The 18,202-nt window shown below is 41.5% G+C and overlaps 1 non-coding gene across 1 annotated transcript; it reads right to left on the reverse strand.

Annotated features, from left to right (window-relative positions):
• Window positions 1–15,671: 15,671 nt before the first annotated feature.
• Trnas-cga lies at window positions 15,672–15,747 on the reverse strand. Its single transcript has one exon. It is a non-coding gene; the product is annotated as a tRNA-Ser (tRNA).
• Window positions 15,748–18,202: the final 2,455 nt, after the last annotated feature.

Raw genomic sequence — 18,202 nt, forward strand, 5'->3', positions numbered from 1 at the left:
CTCTTGCTACCGTACATTCTCTTGATGACTGCTGAAAGCAATCGTATTTAGTGGCTACATTCCTGTCAAGTGTTTCTGCAATACAGCAGAACGAATACTTAGCTTCTTGAAGCCCTATTACACGACTTTGTTCAAACAAAGTGACGTTTTGATAATGGCTTCTTTGTTGACTTAAAGGCACTCTCGTCTAACATCAACCTACCACGACCAATCTCAAAGGTAACTAACGCTCACGACCGTTACAGAACGTATTTATAGCAAACCCAATTTACATCCTCATAGTGGCACTACTAGCACCAGCCTTAAGCGACTGGCGTGAAATTCGAACAGACATATTCCAGATGTAAAAACCTGTTTACATACTTTCGTTTATGTCGCACAACTCTTTCTTGGGAGTGTGACTTTTTTCCGTCAGTGATTTCGAAAAACTGCTAGTTTACAGCGATCCATCTGTTATATTATTATTATTATTAGCGAATGTCCCCATGGGAGAACGATAAGCAGGTGATTAACATTTCTTAATGTTCTTCTTATTTTCCCAGTATTTCTTCATTGCCTCCCCAAAGGCCTTCTTCCTTTCTTCGGTCCACTTTGGTCGGAAAGGTTTAGATTCCGTCTCTGGAGTAAACTTCCACTTGTCGATTTTTCTTCTGAATGTATCCCGGTCTGATGTGTTTGTTATGTCAATTTTTGCCTTTTTCAAATCCTTCTTAACTTCAGTTACCCAGGGTATTGTTGCCTTAAGTGATGTCATATAGTCCAATAGACGTTTAGTTAACCTGTTTCCAGGTAATCTGTCTATATGTCCATAAAACTTCATCCGCCTCTTCCTGATATCTGCCTCGATGTTTGATATTTTTTCGGTTGTCTCGGTAGTCTGCAGCCTGTATCCATCTTGTGTGTATCGTGGTCCTAGGATTTTTCTAATAATTTTTCTCTCTACTTTCTTAATTTCGTGTAAATCTAATTTTCTATTCAGGGAGAGTGTTTCACTTGCATATGTGACTGTTGGTTTGATGACTGTGTTGTAGTGTCTGATTTTAGTGCCTTTTGATAGACATTTCTTGTTATATATATTTTGAATAAGTCCGAATGCTTTCTTGATTTTCTGTAATCGGTTTTTTTGTGCTATTTTCTCAAGTCCTGTTGGTTCAATAACTTCACCGAGATACTTAAAGTGCTTGACTCTAGTTATTTCACCATACTTTGTTTTTAGTTTCGAAATATCTAATTTTGAGCAGATGAATTCTGTCTTCTCAAAGGAGATTTGCAGGCCAACCTTCTCAGCACATTCTTTAAGTGTCTCAATTTGTTTTACTGCTGTTTCTTCACTGTCAGTTATAATTGCCAAGTCATCTGCAAACGCTAAATAAGGGATGTTCAATTTTCCTTTACCTCTTCCTAGTTCAATTGGCTTCCAAAAGCTTTGTTTCCTTAGTGTTACTTCCCACTCTTTCATAACTTTGTCCAAAACTATATTGAATAATAGTGGTGAGATCCCATCTCCTTGTCTTACTCCTGTTTTAATTGAGAATGGTTCCGAAATTTCCCCTCTGAATTTAATTTTTGATTTGGTTTCTGTTAGTGTTTGTTCAATTAGTTTTCGGGTTTTAGTGTCTAGGCCTCGTTCTTCGAGAATGTGACATAGAGACTGTCTGTCTATGGAATCGTATGCCTTTTTGAAATCAACGAATGTGCAGATTATTGGTTTTGACCTGATTGCTTTAATCTTTAAAATAGTTTTAAGGTTGAATATCTGTTCCGGGCATGATCTATTAGGACGAAAGCCTGCTTGGTAGTCTGAAATTGTATGTTCTAGTTGTTCTTGTGCCCTCTGTAGGAGACATGCAGATAGAATTTTGTAGGTAACTGGTAAAAGTGAAATGCCTCTGTAGTTGTTTACGTCTGATCTCTCTCCCTTTTTGTGCAATAGGTGAATTAGTGCACACTTCCACTCCTCTGGGATATTTTCTGTCTGCCAAATTTCTTGGATGATGCTAGTGATCTCTTTTAACGAATTTGGACCAAGGTTTTTCAGTAGTTCAGCTACAATTCCATCTTCTCCCGATGATTTATTATTTTTGAGTTTTCTAATGTGACTATAAATTTCTTCTTGAGATGGTGGTAGTGAAGTCTCATTCGTGTGTTCTGGTTGTAATCTGGGGAATCTTGTACTTGGTTGTGGGCAATTTAGGAGTTGTGAGAAATATTTAGCTAGTTCTTGGCAATTTTCTTTGTTAGTTAGTGCCAATTTTCCATTCTGTTTCCGGAAGCAGAGATTTTGTGGAGTGTATCCTTTGATTTGATTTGCGAATATTTTATAAAAATCTTGAGTGTTGTGGTTCTTAAAGTTTTCTTCAATTGTGTTTAGCTGTTCATTAAGGTATTTTCTTTTAGTTTGTCTAAGTATTTTAGCTGTTTGTTTTCTCACTTTGAAAAATGTTTGTTGTGTGGTTTCTGATTTGTCACAATTGTAATTTAAAAAGGCTTGTTGTCTCTCTTCTAATGCGTTATCACAATTCGAATTCCACCATGGATGCTTGGATATTTTCTTTAACGGAATCAAATCTCTTGCTTTCTGTATAATTTTCGTTCGGAAATCTTTCCAGTTGTTTGTTGGTTGTTTATCCCATGCTTCTGTAATTTCTGATTCCTTGATATTTTTCAAGTCAAATTTGGGAATTAGTGGTGATTTCCTTTGGCGTTTCCTTTTTGGAGTGAATTTAATTTTAACTCTGGTAAGGTAGTGGTCAGAATCTATATTTGCCCCTCTGCGGACTTGAACGTCGTGTATTTCTTTCTGGAAGTCATAGGAGATCGCAACATGGTCTATTTGAAATTCACCAAGCTGAAGGTTTGGTGATCTCCATGTTTTTTGTTTCTTGGGGTCTTTTCGAAGTGATGTTGTCACGATTTTTAGGTTGTTTTGCTGACATAACTCGATGAGTCTCATGCCGTTCTTGTTTGTGAATTTGTGTGCAGGGTAATTACCGACTGTTTTTTTATATTTCCTCTCTTTGCCAATTTGCGCGTTGAAATCCCCTAGAAGAATTTTTACATCCTCCTCTGGAATTTTGGACATTTCAGTTTCGAGTTTTTCCCAAAATTTTTCTGTCTTCTCCGGTTCTTTTTTGTTGGCAATGTTGGTAGGTGCATGAACATTAATAAATGTATATATTTTGTTGGTGTGCTTGATTCGCATGGTCATTAGTCTGTTACTGATTTGATTCATGTCTATAACAGAGTCAAGGGTGTCCTTATTTACAATAAAAGCCATGCCAAATATTGCAGCTCCTTTGCCAATTTTCTTGTCTGTTTTACTTTTAAAGATACGGTAATTGTTGTAGTCTATTGTTTCTGAATCAGTGAATCTGGTCTCTTGGAGAGCAAGGATTTGAATTTTCTGTTTGTTGAGTTCTGTTGTAAGATTATGAAGTTTGCCTGTCTGAATTGGTGTCTGAATGTTAAAAGTGCCAATAAATGTATGGGACTTTCGTGGACGTTTACTAGAGAACTCCGACTTTCTCTGTCGTACGAGCCCAAGCTCCCCAGAATCCGATAGCTTGGTTGTCGCCACAGGGCGAGTGGATTGGCCACCTGGGGTAATATTAATTTTACTTGTACGAATCATACTGCTTGTAATTAAGTTCCAGCTAATGCTGGGTAGTTAGAACCAGGGATTGTTAGTTCCTGGAGCTTGGTGTTCAGCCGCACCTCACATGGTGAACAGACGCTGGCCAGAGTACCGGTGGTTGCCACACAGACGTGTCTGGGCTTTTCAATATGCTTTATCTTGTTGATAATGCTTGCCTCTTCCGCCAGTTCCGCCGTACCGATGATCTTCATCTCCGTCTTCACTACCGTTGAGGTCTTCGCCGTATCCCTGGCAAGGGACCCTCACAAGGTACTATCACCCGGGCCAGGTGAACCAAGGTTTTTTTACGAGGTGTTACTCCTCCCCCTCCTCCTTTTACAACCGGGCTTGGGACCGGCTTAGGCGGAGTTCCATCTGTTATACAGTATTGACGAAAATTTCAAGGAATAATGATGTTTCAAGAAAGAGGAATCGCCGTGTAGATACAGATGCAGAGGTTTCAGCATTACTTACTGTGCTCACACATCAGGCAAGTGCACCTTACCTTCATACATCTTTGATCGCAGGAAACCTAAACACTAGAAGTGATACAAAAAAAAAAACAAAAAAAAAACTAGAAGTGAATAAAAAATAAACTGAGTCATGTGTCTATTCAAAGTGTAACAAGAATTTGAATTTCTGTTTGAAACCGATACACAGGAAGACTTTCCTTTCATATTTAATTTAACAAATCATTTCTGATCTGTTCTCGCAGGGAAAATTGCATGGACAGTTATAATATTATACTGCTGGTGATGTGAGGTACGTAGTGCAAACGTTATACACATTTGGTTAAAATGCTATGGTATGTTAAACGTGTACCCAGATTCTCATGTTCAAAACTTAAAACCCACGGGTGATGTTTAATAATGTGATGTGTATACAGTTTCAACGCGGAAATAAAGATGAGTAGGAGGAGAACGTTAGTAAGTAAACAAAGTAAAGTAAAAAGAATACAGATCCCCTTCATACTGCGCTTTAACTTCTCATAGTGATTTATCTCCATTTTGACCTATTCCAATCGCAGTGAATGCATATTATACATAGAGATTAAATGTTAGTAGATGTTTCCACAGGCTATAATTCCAGCAATATTACACATAAATGGCACGATGTTAAAGAGTGAAGCAAGAATCTTCTACGTAGGCAGTTTGGTTACATCGTGCCACGAAATCTCTAAGGACGTTAGTTGGTATTAGGTCTCACCTCACTAAGCTTTGGGGGAAGAGTGTATCAGTTTTCCAACAACGTGGGATCCCGGTTCAAGTTCATGCGAATGTCTGGGAATAATCGGCTTCGCCAAACTGCGCGTTGGTCGTAGATAACAAGCCGTTTTACAAGACCATACCGCTTGCTGAATTTTTCGATATACTGTATGACAGTTAGTCGGGGATCAAATTTCCTACCTTTCACTGCCAATGGTAATGCTTATGATCACACTGTAACTGAAAGGCTTTTGAAGCACTGCTTCGAAGTCAGTCGTGTTACATTTGAGAGTAACTGAGTGCACGTAACGTCGGTGCCAAAACTTCGATTTATTAGACTGTGGTAAGGTCGCGCATTTATGTTTAATGTTGGTAATGACACACAAAGAACTCATTCACTAATTTTTATGGCACAGACCTTGAAGACAAAATGTTGATTATGTGGAGGAGCATTTATCCTTGGTTGTCTTGTACTGGCTGATAAAGGAAGTACTGCGTATATCCGGTCTATGACTAAAGCCGTGAAACACACTTTTGTGGAGAATTTAACTCTCTGAGATTACGACCGTCGCCTGACCTGATGTCTGATATTTCTGCCATAGAAAACATGGTGCAAATTACGTCCATAATGCATTATTTAGTAAGCTTCAGAATGAGACTACGGTCTGCTTACGATGAAATTCAAAGCTCAGCTTTAGTGCTATGAGCTCAACATATTGCTTTTCCTTATCATCGAATCAGTTTACTACCTGACTCAGGTAACATTCTTTATCATCCAGATAGCACAGTTTTGATTTGTGAGGAAATCCTGACAGCCAGTTACAGTGATTTGTCAGCTTTACCTTTCGCCTTTGCTCTGTTACCAGTAATGTCCACATTTTGCATAACAGTGTGTGCAGAAACCACACCTTGACACAGCTCTGTTCGGTAGATGACGCTAAGTAGCAGAGGCCTACTATCTGTGTGATTTAAGAACTTGCAGACAGTCAAAAGAAAGATAAGCATTCATTCATATCAGTGAGGATCAATAAAACATTATTCAGCCACATCAGTTCCTTAGGCAGGCGACCTGCTGTCTACATGGCTGAGTGAGTGTAATGAAAGATACGTCAGATCTTATACCGGGAAATAAAAAAAAATACCGATCATGAAGCCGAAGACACGAGATAATGTACGTCAGCAGTGTTTTGTTAATGCTTATCTGTCAAGATGGTGATAAATAGTAACTGCGCCTGGGTTCTCCATGTAATTTTCCGCTGTCATGTTACGCAGACCTCACTCTTTGTGATACACCGCCCGCCAGTCACAACGAACGAGAAGGTAGAGAAAATGGAGAAAAATGACTGCGAACAGCGGTTGTCATTTCGAGCTGCCAAGGTAAATAAGAGCTGGCCTTGCGCATGTCGGATCCAGTGCAAAACGACACATGTAAGCCCAAAGCATTTTCTTACAGAGGCCATTGGTATAACTCACGATGTAGCAGGAGAAGAAATCAAGGCTATCAGATATATTTCATTGATACTTTCCTGGAAACAAAAATCTTTTCGCTCAGTGTCTTTTTCGCAACGAAATAAAATCGGTGACTGTCTTATTTGAAAACAAGTAAGTAAAGAGAATCGCAATGGTAAATTAGATAACTGTCGTCATATTGATTAAACCAACGCAAACTTCTTAAGTAAACAAAATACTTCTCATTTCCCCTGCATTAGAAGGATCCTTCTTACAAGGTGATTTGTTGAAATGCTGCAATGAATCTCACTTCTATACCGCACTGGTCTCTAATATTCGATGTGCAAGACCCATCCAGTGTTCTCCTTTTGCTATTCCGCTTTTGGGTTGTCTTGATGTACCCGAAGTAGATTGTATACACTACAAAATATTCAGTGACGGAGGGGTCTGCCAATTCAGTCCGGTACCCATTCTCTGTAACTGGGATTTTGTTTTAGCTTCGAATGTTCCGTGATTAAAAACTGAATCTACTCTACGTATGAGTGAGTGTAACGCACAACGTGTCTTAGTAATAACGCGACAATGTTGTTCCTGGCTCTTGGGTGTCACTGCCAGTCCACTTTGGTGCCGCACGGGGTTGCCGTTCGGTCTGTGGGCGTCTTGTCACGGTTCGCGCAGCTCCCCCCGTCGGAGGTTCGAGTCCTCCCTCGGGCATGGGTGTATGTGTTGTCCTTAGCGTAAGTTAGTTTAAGTTAGATTAATTAGTGCATTATAAGCCTAGGAACCGATGACCTCAGCAGTTAGGTCCCATAGTTCTTACCACAAATTAATCCAATTTAGTGATAAATCTGTTATAATTAATGAAGTATTCGTGTAGACAGTATTGGCCACCTTTTTTCCGGTCCATTTCCATGTTTCGAATTGTGCCTTGCATACAGAGAGGTGGAACTGGGAGAAGTGGAAATTTGTGGTAAGGTCTTAAGGGACCAAACTGCTGATGTCATCGGTCCCTAAGTTTACACACTACTTAATCTACTTAATCTAACTTAAACTAACTTACTCTAAGGACAACACACATACCCATGCCCAAAAGAGGACTCGAACCTTCGACGGGGCAACCCGTGCGAACCGTGACAAGGCGCCTCAGCCCGCACGGCTATCCCGCGCAACCGTGGGAGCCGTTCAAAAATGTGTGTGAAATCTTATGGGACTTAACTGCTAAGGTCATCAGTCCCTAAGCTTACACACTACTTAACCTAAATTATCCTAAGGACAAACACACACACCCATGCCAGAGGGAGGACTCGAATCTCCGCCGGGACCAGCCGCAAAGCGTGGGAGCAGTGACGTGATATTCGTTACATAGAGTTTCGGAGACAAATGAATCCTATGCGGTACTTTCCTAAGTTGGTAAGATTTCATTAATCACCTCTTACTATACCGCTGTCACACTGGGTTGTAAGACTGGGTTCTTAATATTTTTCCACTCCCTTTCCCGTTCTACATGCGAGCATTTTTGCTCGATGGGGTTTGGGGTGGCTGTTTTTCATGAGTTCGGTATAGACGTTTTTCTTCGAGGTTTCAAGCGTTGAGGGCTATAGGTAACTTCATTCAAAATAATATTGCCTTGCATAAAAAAGACCTGGTGTATAGGTCCAACAACTAGCTGAGGCACGTAGCTTCTGTGTTATATTTCCCTAAAGAGGCATTTTGTTGTAGTGGTACAATTTTTTTGTAAGGTTTTTGAGATTTCTTTCAAGAATAGATCCGTCTTTTGTACTGTCAGTTTTTTTGCGCTAGTCTGTCTTCGATTTTTTCTAACGATGTTACATTAAAGTTTGCTTTAAAAATGCGTAATAACCACCAACTTTGAAGTTCCTTCATTATTATCGCAGGTGGGAGCGAGGTGTCGGTTGAGTTATTTAGCACGCCCCTAAGATGCTACAAATCCTATCACCGGTTACCCACAGGTAGGCCTATTGGAAGGCCCCCTAAACATCATGCAGATTTAAAAAACACAGTGTCGCACAATGGATAACGTCTTATTAAGTGAAAATTACTAGCCGCGGCCCAGTTATGCACGACAGTACTATTTCCATACTTCATACAAACTATTATTGAACGGATACATCAAACTATGAAAGGAAACTAATGGTCACTATAACAGTCTGGTTTACTGCCAAATGATTTATCCACTGAATGAAGAATATAAACATTAAATAAATGGAGAACGGATGGCAACTGTGGCCTATAGCCTTGTCACAGATGGGTGGATCCGTATTAAAACAATATGAAACTATTTCGCGAAATCGGCCAATGACTGCGAGAAATGTTAGTGGTCCTACAAAAGCCTGAACAATCCCAATACTTTCGCCAAGGCACCAGGTCGATGCAACTAAATGGCTGAGAAGTTTTGATCAGCAAAATCAAACCTTGATGCAAATTAAATGACTTCGCGATTTGCTTTTTCTTGGCGGCTGCAATGACAGCATATGCTTACCATTCATAAGCTATGCACGGTTAGAAGATGGCTGCAGTAGTGGTAGAAAATTCTAAATTCAGCTTTGTCTCTGTACACTGCTCTAAGCTGGCGATATCTCTCTCAGCAGCTCTGTGCAACAAGCTGGAGCAATTGCTCTCTTTGATCTCCTTGAAGGAAGTGTCTTCTAACTTAACTCTACGAAACTTAGCTGGTTCTGCCAGCATCAAAATCTCACCAGTCATTTGCAGCAGAGCTTGTAAGTTCTGAGTAAGAATAATTTAATAATCTGGTTTAACAAATTCCTAGTCTTGTGTATTTTGTCATGGTCAGCTAATAAGGTGCATTTCTCCCGTGCCTTGGGGAAGAATGCAAAAAAACTTTCCCACTACAAGACAGATTTTCAGTCATGGTCAATCCAAAGCAGCACACACTTTCATGCGCAGGAGCTCGTCCCCGCTACCGAAATAATTACTACGAGGCAGCGAGAGAATCTCTTACTGAGCAAGGGGCTGCTCCAACACTTCGAAGGCTAGTGTTTTCTCCTGTTATCAACATTCTTATCTTAACTAAACAGGATTACATTTTGCTTCTTACACACTGCAGTTTTTCTGGCATGCTGCCCGGCCTCCTCAACACTCCTGCGGACCAAAATGACCGACTGTTTACTCTCTACCTGCACGGAGAATGGCTTTCAGCACCAAACAACTTCATGAATATTCCATTCCCCTAAGTGAACTCCCCTTTTGTGACTAGGCTAAAAGCCCCCAAGGATTCCAAAATAACAAGACTCAATCACCGCGTCAAGAGGAAAGAAGAGATGGAAATAATTAGAGGTGAAATAGTTGCCAATAGTGAATATTGCTTGCAGTTTCCATGCAGTGTAAGAAATTTGTTTTGACTGACGATTGGAATCTGCATATTAATTTATAAAACAGGTTACAGAATAGTTCCGTAATAAATTGTGACGTAACAGGGGGATGGTCGCCACCAAGTAGTTTATTTTACTGAGGATATATATAAAATTAAAAATTTTGCTGTTTGGAATCTATTTAACATTCTTCCAGTACGAATTATTATCCATTTTCAATAGATTCCTGGTATGTAGTAGTTACTCTTCTATCTCCTTTGTATCTTCCTCTGTTTCCATGTGGTCCTCCCAGTTGTTTTCCTTCATGGATACGTATGTTTTTGGATAGGGTCCGCCTTATCAAAACACAGTTTTGTTTCTTAACCCATACATGTTTCACCGCAATTGCAGCATTTCAGTGGGCTTTATTTTTCATCTGTTAAAGATGCTGTTTGTACACATGTGGCCATTAGCTAATAGCTACATGTATACAAACAGCAAAGAACAATCTTTACCTTTAACACATGAAAAATAAAAGCCCACTGAAATGCTGCAACTGCAGTGAAACATGTTTGGGTTAAAAAACAAAATTGTGTTTTGCTAAAGGCGGACCCTATCCAAAAACATACATACTGTTAAAGCAAACACGGAAAAAAGAGCTTCAACCACAAGATGATTTTTTCTTCATGGAGTGCGGTGTCAGTTCATGTCTGGGTCCAAAATCTCAGTCCACGCTTTCCCTCAGGTGCACTATCTTTGGCTGTTTTGGTAACTCCTTATCCGCTGCTGTATTGGATTTAATTGAGGCCCGTATTCGTTGTGACGTTTTTCTCTGACCATCCGAGTCTTAATCACTTTTGAATTTATTTGCCAACCCTCAAACTGAAACATTTTTTACTGCTGATATGACAAGAACCGTTCGGTATGGGTTTACCTCTATTCCCCAGAACCAGGAGAATTGTTTTCGAATGACTCACAACCCATCCTCACAGCTTTATTTCCACCTGTACCACCGTCGTACCTTCGAAAAATCACTCGTCGCATTTTCTTTCTTCCAGAATTGTTAGTCCCGTAGTAGATACAGGAGAGCTTTTGTGATGCTTGGAAGGCAGGAGAGAGGTAATGGCGGAAGTATAGTTCTGAGAACAGCTTGTCAGTCGCACCTGGATAATTCAGTGGGTAAAGCAATTGGTCTCTGGTAAAGCACTTGTCCTCGAGAGATAAGTCCGAGGTTCGAGTCCCAGTGTGGCACACAGTTTTTATCTTCCAGTAAGTTTCAGACCAACGCACATTCTGCTATAGAGTAAAAATTTCTTCTGTTAAATTTAACAAAGGTTTTCATTAACCTGCCGAGCGGGGTAGCCGCGCCGCGTCAGGCACCTTGTCACGGTTCGCGCAGCTGCCCCCGTCAGAGCTTCGAGTCCTCCCTGGAGCATGGGTGTGTGTGTGTCGTTCTTAGCGTAAGTTAGTTTAAGCTAGATTAAGTAGTGTGTAAGCTTATGGACCGATGACCTCAGCAGTTTGGTCCCATAGGATCCCACTACAAATTTCCAAATTTCTTAACCTGACAAACGAAATTGTAGCGATCCTCCTCAAAATCTTCAGATGCTATTTTTATGGTTCTGTAGTTTATCTTGATTATGTTTTCATGGTGTCAAGACGAGGCATCACCACAATGTTTCACAAGACCTCCAAGATCAACAGAACATGTCGTTTTGGCTCGTCATTACAAAAACATCTCGCCTAAATTGTAATATTATTTACTAAATCAAATAGACCGTAAGTAACCATATCCCAAAATATAGTATAAAGGGAGTGTGAAGATAGATTATGGTGGCAGGGCAGCTATATTCGGTGGCTACTGGGAATGCTAACTAAGAAATTTCATTGAACGAATTGTCGCACCAGATTGATGTTGCCCTAAAATCGGGGTATTATCATTTCTAATGTAGATAACTTTCTGTTTGTACTGATGAACCACCAGAACCGCATTTTCTGTTGACACTGTACTTCACATTGTAGATGGTCATTAACAAGGTCTGATGATGAAACTGGTAACGGTGATGGATGCTTCACCTTTCAGTGCGATACAGTTGGATAGCATGGCGCAGGAATTTGTCATAGAAGTCTGCACTCTGGCTGTTCAGGAAACATTCCACCCCGAAAATAATGCCTCCCACGAAACGGTTTCATCGTTCGAGGGAACAGTCAGAAGTCACTGGGTGCCATGTCAGGACAATCTGGGGCGATGATACAGAATTTTTTAGCCCAAAGAAGCAGCATATGTGACTGTTCAAAATGAGTTGGTCCGTTGTCATCGATAAAGAACTTATAGCTGGGCAACTTTCCGGGACACTTCTTCTTGACTGCCTTCCCTAACCTGGTGAGGAAACATTATTAGTACGCTGCTGTGATGGTGTGAGAATTCGAGAATGCGTTCCCATGTGATGGCCTGTGCATATGGTTGAATAATTTCTGCAATTTTAGAAGAATTTTGCAGTTTCAGCGAGTGTGTACTCGCAGAGGCCTAAAATCAGATTCTGGAATCGAATAGCCAGACGGACTGTCAGGTTTTATGAACGACACTGACTTGGCAAAGTTAAACTAAACCCGATAAATTCAGTTTGTTTCTGTGGAAAGTGCAACTATGGTGTTTTTGTGTGTCATTGAATTTGCACTGCATTCCTACTTTGGTGGGAAGAATAATGTGCGGACGTTATTAGGAGCCAGCGGATGGCTGTGCATGTACTGTTAGTGGTGAGCGTACACCAGTCCACTGGTCGGATTTCGAAAACTTTCTTGCAGTGTTATACAGCTGCAGGGCTTTAAACTATCATCTTCGCAGTTACAAGGAGTTATCGCTATCTTGCAGGTTAAAGTGAGGCTGGCACCATATTTAGATCAGTTTTCATGGACAACAGTGCAGAAATTTAATCCAGGTCGACCGATAAAAGTTTTTGAGTGAATCTGTGGAGCAATACGTCACATGACTGATCTCGCGCGCCGCTCACCACTGAGGATGTCTGGATTCTCGCCGAGGCCAGAGAGTGGGAAATCCATCCAGATCTGTAAGAATCACTATGAATCTCAACAATAAACAAGCTAACAGAAAGTTGAGCCTCAAACTCAACGTAGAGTTCACTGCACATGAAAACACCTCTAAATACTTAGGAGTTCATCTTGAGCGTACGCGTCCCTACAGGTACCACTTAGAAGAAGTGAAGGAAAAGTTGAAATCTAGAAACTCTGCACTAGCCAAACTATCAGACAGCTCACGAGGAGTGCTAACACATTTTGAAAAATCTTGCATATATTAAAAGATTCTGAGGAAGAAATGGATTGGCAGGAACACTGGCGAAGAAAGACAGGACACAATGGATCCTTTATTGTTGACGTCACTAAGCATGTTCCTGGTTTTAACCTTCCAAGAAGACAAGATCAAACAGAATAAGAACTAGAATAGGTCTCTGTGAAAGGTTAATGACAAAGTGGAACTTACAAATGATCTTTTCTGTGAGTGTTGTGAACTTAAAACTGAGGTTTTGTATTTAAAATTATATTATATATAGCTTCAGAAGAGGAGGAATTAAAGACGTCGACAGTGTCTCCAGAAAATGACTCCAATGCCTTGATAACCTTCAGTGCGCTATTCGAATGTAGTGGTGTGCATATTGTATATCTTACCTCATCAACAGACATATATGTGAATGTATGCTTTCCCGGCGTATACAGCTGGCGAAGAGTTCTCGGGCTTCCAGCCGGGTGGCGGTGTCTTCAAACAGCGACGTTTCGACGAGTGACATACTCATCATCTTCTGGCGAAGATGATGAGTATGTCACTCGTCGAAACGTCGCTGTTTGAAGACACCGCCACCCGGCTGGAAGCCCGAGAACTCTTCGCCAGACTTTCATATGTAATCCAGTTTGTAATGATTCGTACCCTTTTTTACCATGTGATGTATTATTGTTATGTATCTTTACTTTGTGATTCATTACTATCTTCGCCATGTCATTAATGTGAAGTAATGAAATTTCAGGAATCCATTTGTCTAGTAACCTATTTAAGTGATTAGCATTGCAAAATAACAAGTTATTGCTAGCACGAGGTAAGCCATTGCAAATGTGAAATGCTGGTACTTTAATAGCTGGTGTAACCACCAGAATGTTGAATGCAAGAATGCGAACTTGCATTGCATTTTGTTGTACAGATGCCGGGTGTCGTTTTGTGGGATGGAGTTTTATTCCTGTTGCACATCGTCTGTCAATACAGGGACTGTTGATGTTGCTTTTGGATGCTGCAGGAAATATTGCCCGATGATGTCCCATATGTGCTCGACTGGAGACAGATCTGGTGATCGGGTAGGCCAAGGCAAGATATCAACACTTTGTGATGCACGTTGGGTTAGAACAGCGGAATGTGAACGAGCGTTATCCTTTTGGAAAACACCCTCTGGAGTCCTGCTCATGAATAGTAGCATAACAGGTCGTATTACCAAAAAATAGTTCAAATGGCTCTGAGCACTATGGGACATAACATCTGTGGTCATCAGTCCCCTAGAACTTAGAACTACTTAAACCTAACTATGGACATCACACACATCCATGCCAGAGTCAGGACTCGAACCTGCGACCGTAGCGGTCACGCGGTTCCAGACTGAAGCGCCTAGAACCGCGCGGCCACACAGGCCGGCTCGTATTACCAGATTGACGTACAAACTAGGAGTCAGGGTGCATGAGAATGCCATTAGACTGCTCCTGCTGTCACACAAAATTGTCCCCTTGACCAGAGCTTCAGGTGTAGGGACAGTGTCTCTAGCACGCACATGGGTTGGTTGCATGCTTCTAACAAACACACGGCCATCACTAACACGGAAGCAGAACTAGCTTTCATCATAAAACAAAATAGATCTCTGCATTTCCCTCCAAAGACCACTCATTTGACACCATTGAAGTATCAAATGGCGGTGGTTCAGGGTCAGTGGAATGCTGTATCACATCCACTACAAGGCGAGTCAGCAAAAGAAATGAATCGATCACGGCATTACCTATTACTATGTAACTATGCCTGCATGGTACAGCGCGTATTAGACCGCTGTTTCTGTAAGTTTCGCCAATGACATTGTAATTCTGTCAGAGACAGCAAAGGACTTGGAAGAGCAGCTGAACGGAATGGACAGTGTCTTGAAAGGAGGGTATAACATGAACATCAACAAAAGCAAAACGAGATTAATTGAATGTAGTCGAATTAAGTAGGGTGATGCTGAGGGAATTAGATTAGGAAATGAGACACTTAAAGTAATAAAGGAGTTTTGCTATTTGGGGGAGCAAAATAACTGATGATGGTCGAAGTAGAGAGGATATAAAATGTAGATTGGCAATGGCAAGGAAAGCGTTTCTGAAGAAGAAAAATTTGTTAACATCGAATATAGGTTTAAATGTCAGGAAGTCGTTTCTGAAAGTATTTGTATGGAGTGTAGCCATGTATGGAGGTGAAACGTGGACGGTAAATAGTTTAGACAAGAAGAGAATAGAAGCTTTCGAAATGTGGTGCTGCAGAAGAATGCTGAAGATTAGATGGGTAGATCCCATAACTAATGAGGAGGTATCGAATAGAATTGGGGAGAACCGGAGCTTGTGGCACAACTTGACTAGAAGAAGGGATCGGTTGGTAGGACATGTTCTGAGACATCGAGGGATCACCAATTTGGTATTGGAGGGCAGCGTCGAGGGTAAAAATCGTAGACGGTGACCAAGAGATGAATACACTACGGAGATTCAGAAGGATGTAGGCTGCAGTAGGTACTGGGAGATGAAGAAGTTTGCACAGGATAGAATAGCATGGAGAGCTGCATCAAACCAGAGTCAGTACTGAAGACCACAACAACAACAACAACAATCCTCTCATCGATCAATCCCTAGAGATTGCACACGCTGGGAAAATTCGCACTACGTATGACGCTACAGAAGTTGGGCCGATGAGCAAAAGGAATGTTTCGGCATTTACAGAATTTCAAAATAAGATGGAAATGAAATTTCCTGGCAGATTAAAACCGTGTGCCCGACCGAGACTCGAACTCGGGACCTTTGCCTTTCGCGGGCAATTGCTCTAACCAACTGAGCTACCGAAGCACGACTCATCCCCCGTACTCACAGCTTTACTTCTGGCAGTATCTCGTCTCCTACCTTCCAAACTTTACAGAAGCTCTCCTGCGAAAGTTGCAGAACTACCACTCTTGGACTTGCTTTCAAAATAACAACGACTATGATAACAGTAATGTCAGAAAGGGATTTATCAGTCGTAGGAACGACAACAACAACAACAATATACTGATGCCGGTCACCGGATTGCATGCTAGCGTGACTGGTGTAGTTATCGAGTGGATCTTTGTTATCAGTGCGGCGTGTTGCGGGTGGCTGGGATTTACAGCTCCTGCCCGCCCGGCAGCTGTGTCCGTGTCTGGTGGGGCCACGCGCGACCGCGCTTCCTCCGGCCATATGCCGCAGATTGGCGGGCAGATTGCCATGTGCGCGGTTCTCACGCGTGCGTCGGCGTATGCGTGCCGTCATTAGCAGGGCAGCGTAACGGCCGCCATACCGGTAGTGCACGCCACCCCTGCCGTCCGCCCCTGACTAATGGCCGAGTGGAGGCCCGACAGGCAGGCGCCGCGGGGAAACCGCCGGTGCAGTGCCTCTGTAAAACAGTACGTGGCGCGGACGTGACCACCCCTCATGACGAACCCCGGCAGTGGGAATGGTCAACCGGAAGGAATCATTAGAAAACGATTACATTTTTGTCACGTGTGACCAAATACGACAAATGGAGGTTTAGATTACTACAACTGCACTTCCAACGCAAAATTATGGTTTTGTAAATGTAAGGCACCGAGTAAAATTTTGTTTTGCTCCTGAATTAACCCTCTGTTACATGACATTTTATAGGTAACAGTTTCAATGAAAAAAATCTAGTGGTAGAGTCTAATACAGAAAATAGTAACTATGTTACAGGGTGGACATAGAAATTTTGATTTATACCGTATTTTAGTATTCTTGCCATAGAGCAACAAACCGAACATTTTGAATCATTATTAATCTTTCATTTACAGAGATATGGAAGCACAGTCTATGCTACCATTAAACATCATTTTACAGACCATAACCGAGCGGGGTGGCGCAGTGGTTAGCACACTGGACTCCCATTCGGAAAGACGACGGTTCAATCCCGCGTCCGGCCATCCTGATTTTTCCGTGATTTCCCTAAATCGCTCCAGGCAAATGCCGGGATGGTTCCCTTGAAAGGGCACGGCCGACTTCCTTCCCCATCCTTCCGTAATCCTATGAGACCGATAACCTCTCTGTTAGATCTCTTCCCCCAAACCAACCAACAGACCATAAAAGTAACGGAAGAGATCTAAACGGAAGAAATAATTCACGCTTTCGGCTGCATTCGCTTGTGTTTACGTACACTCGACCGGCAGCAAAGATATACCGATTTTCAACTGTTTCTGCCAGCATAATGACGCTAAGCAGAATGTAGCTCATGCTGCCAGACTGCGTGAGTTGCCAGACTATAACATCATCATATACGAGTGGTTCCCTTAACGTTATATGTAAACTTATGGTTTGTTGCTAATGGAATAGACAGTAAATATAACAAATGGCACAGTAAGGACAGAGAATATATTAGACGTTAATGGTCCGTCAACGCAACTAAAAATAAAGCTTTTTGTTTTTATACCATATGTGTTTCGCAGTTATGAAGCATCGTCAGTGACCTGTAGTACATGTCAGACCTATGAAAGTAATACATGTGTTACAAAATAATATTTCCAGATTTGTAACTACACTAGAGTCTTTTAGTTATTCTCTCAGTGTTAGGTAAGAAATAACTTTCGGAGCCTCAGTTTCATAACGTTGATTTACTACCTGATACTATGAAAACGTGCTGAAATATAGTGAATCCGAATTTTCTGTGAGACAACTTTTAAAAATTTGCAAATAAGAAAACATTATTTAAGTTGTACATCCTTATTTTTCATGTCTACATATTTATTTCTCAACATAGTCACCGTGGCAATGAACACTTTTCTCCTAATGAGAGACTAGTTTGTTGATACAGTCAACGTAGAATGTTTGACTGATGCAACCACAACGTAACCTCTGCTTGCATCGCTTCCTCACTATCAAAGTGAAGTTCTGGAATTTTTTTATAAGTTTTGGAACGAGATTAGAATCGGATGGAGCCAAGACGAGACGGTACGGAGGATGATCGATGGCAGTGAAAGCAAGGCGTCGGATTGTTGCAGATGTTGCAGGGATCGTGTATGGTCTGCCGTTGTCACGCCGACAGATAGGATGCTCCATGTGTGAACGAACTCTTCGAATTCGGAACTCGATTACAACGCGTTGTTTTTCACGCACCGGTATAGTTACGTTACATGCCCACATGTTACACGCCACAATTCGGAGCCCTCAGACAGCAGAGGGCTGCAAGTACTTAGACACGAAGAATAAACATGTAGAATGATCCCAGAATGAGATTTTCACTCTGCAGCGGAGTGTGCGCTGATATGAAACTTCCTGGCAGA

The sequence above is a fragment of the Schistocerca piceifrons genome, chromosome 3 (assembly GCF_021461385.2).
Source record: "Schistocerca piceifrons isolate TAMUIC-IGC-003096 chromosome 3, iqSchPice1.1, whole genome shotgun sequence".
Lineage (NCBI taxonomy): Eukaryota > Metazoa > Arthropoda > Insecta > Orthoptera > Acrididae > Schistocerca > Schistocerca piceifrons.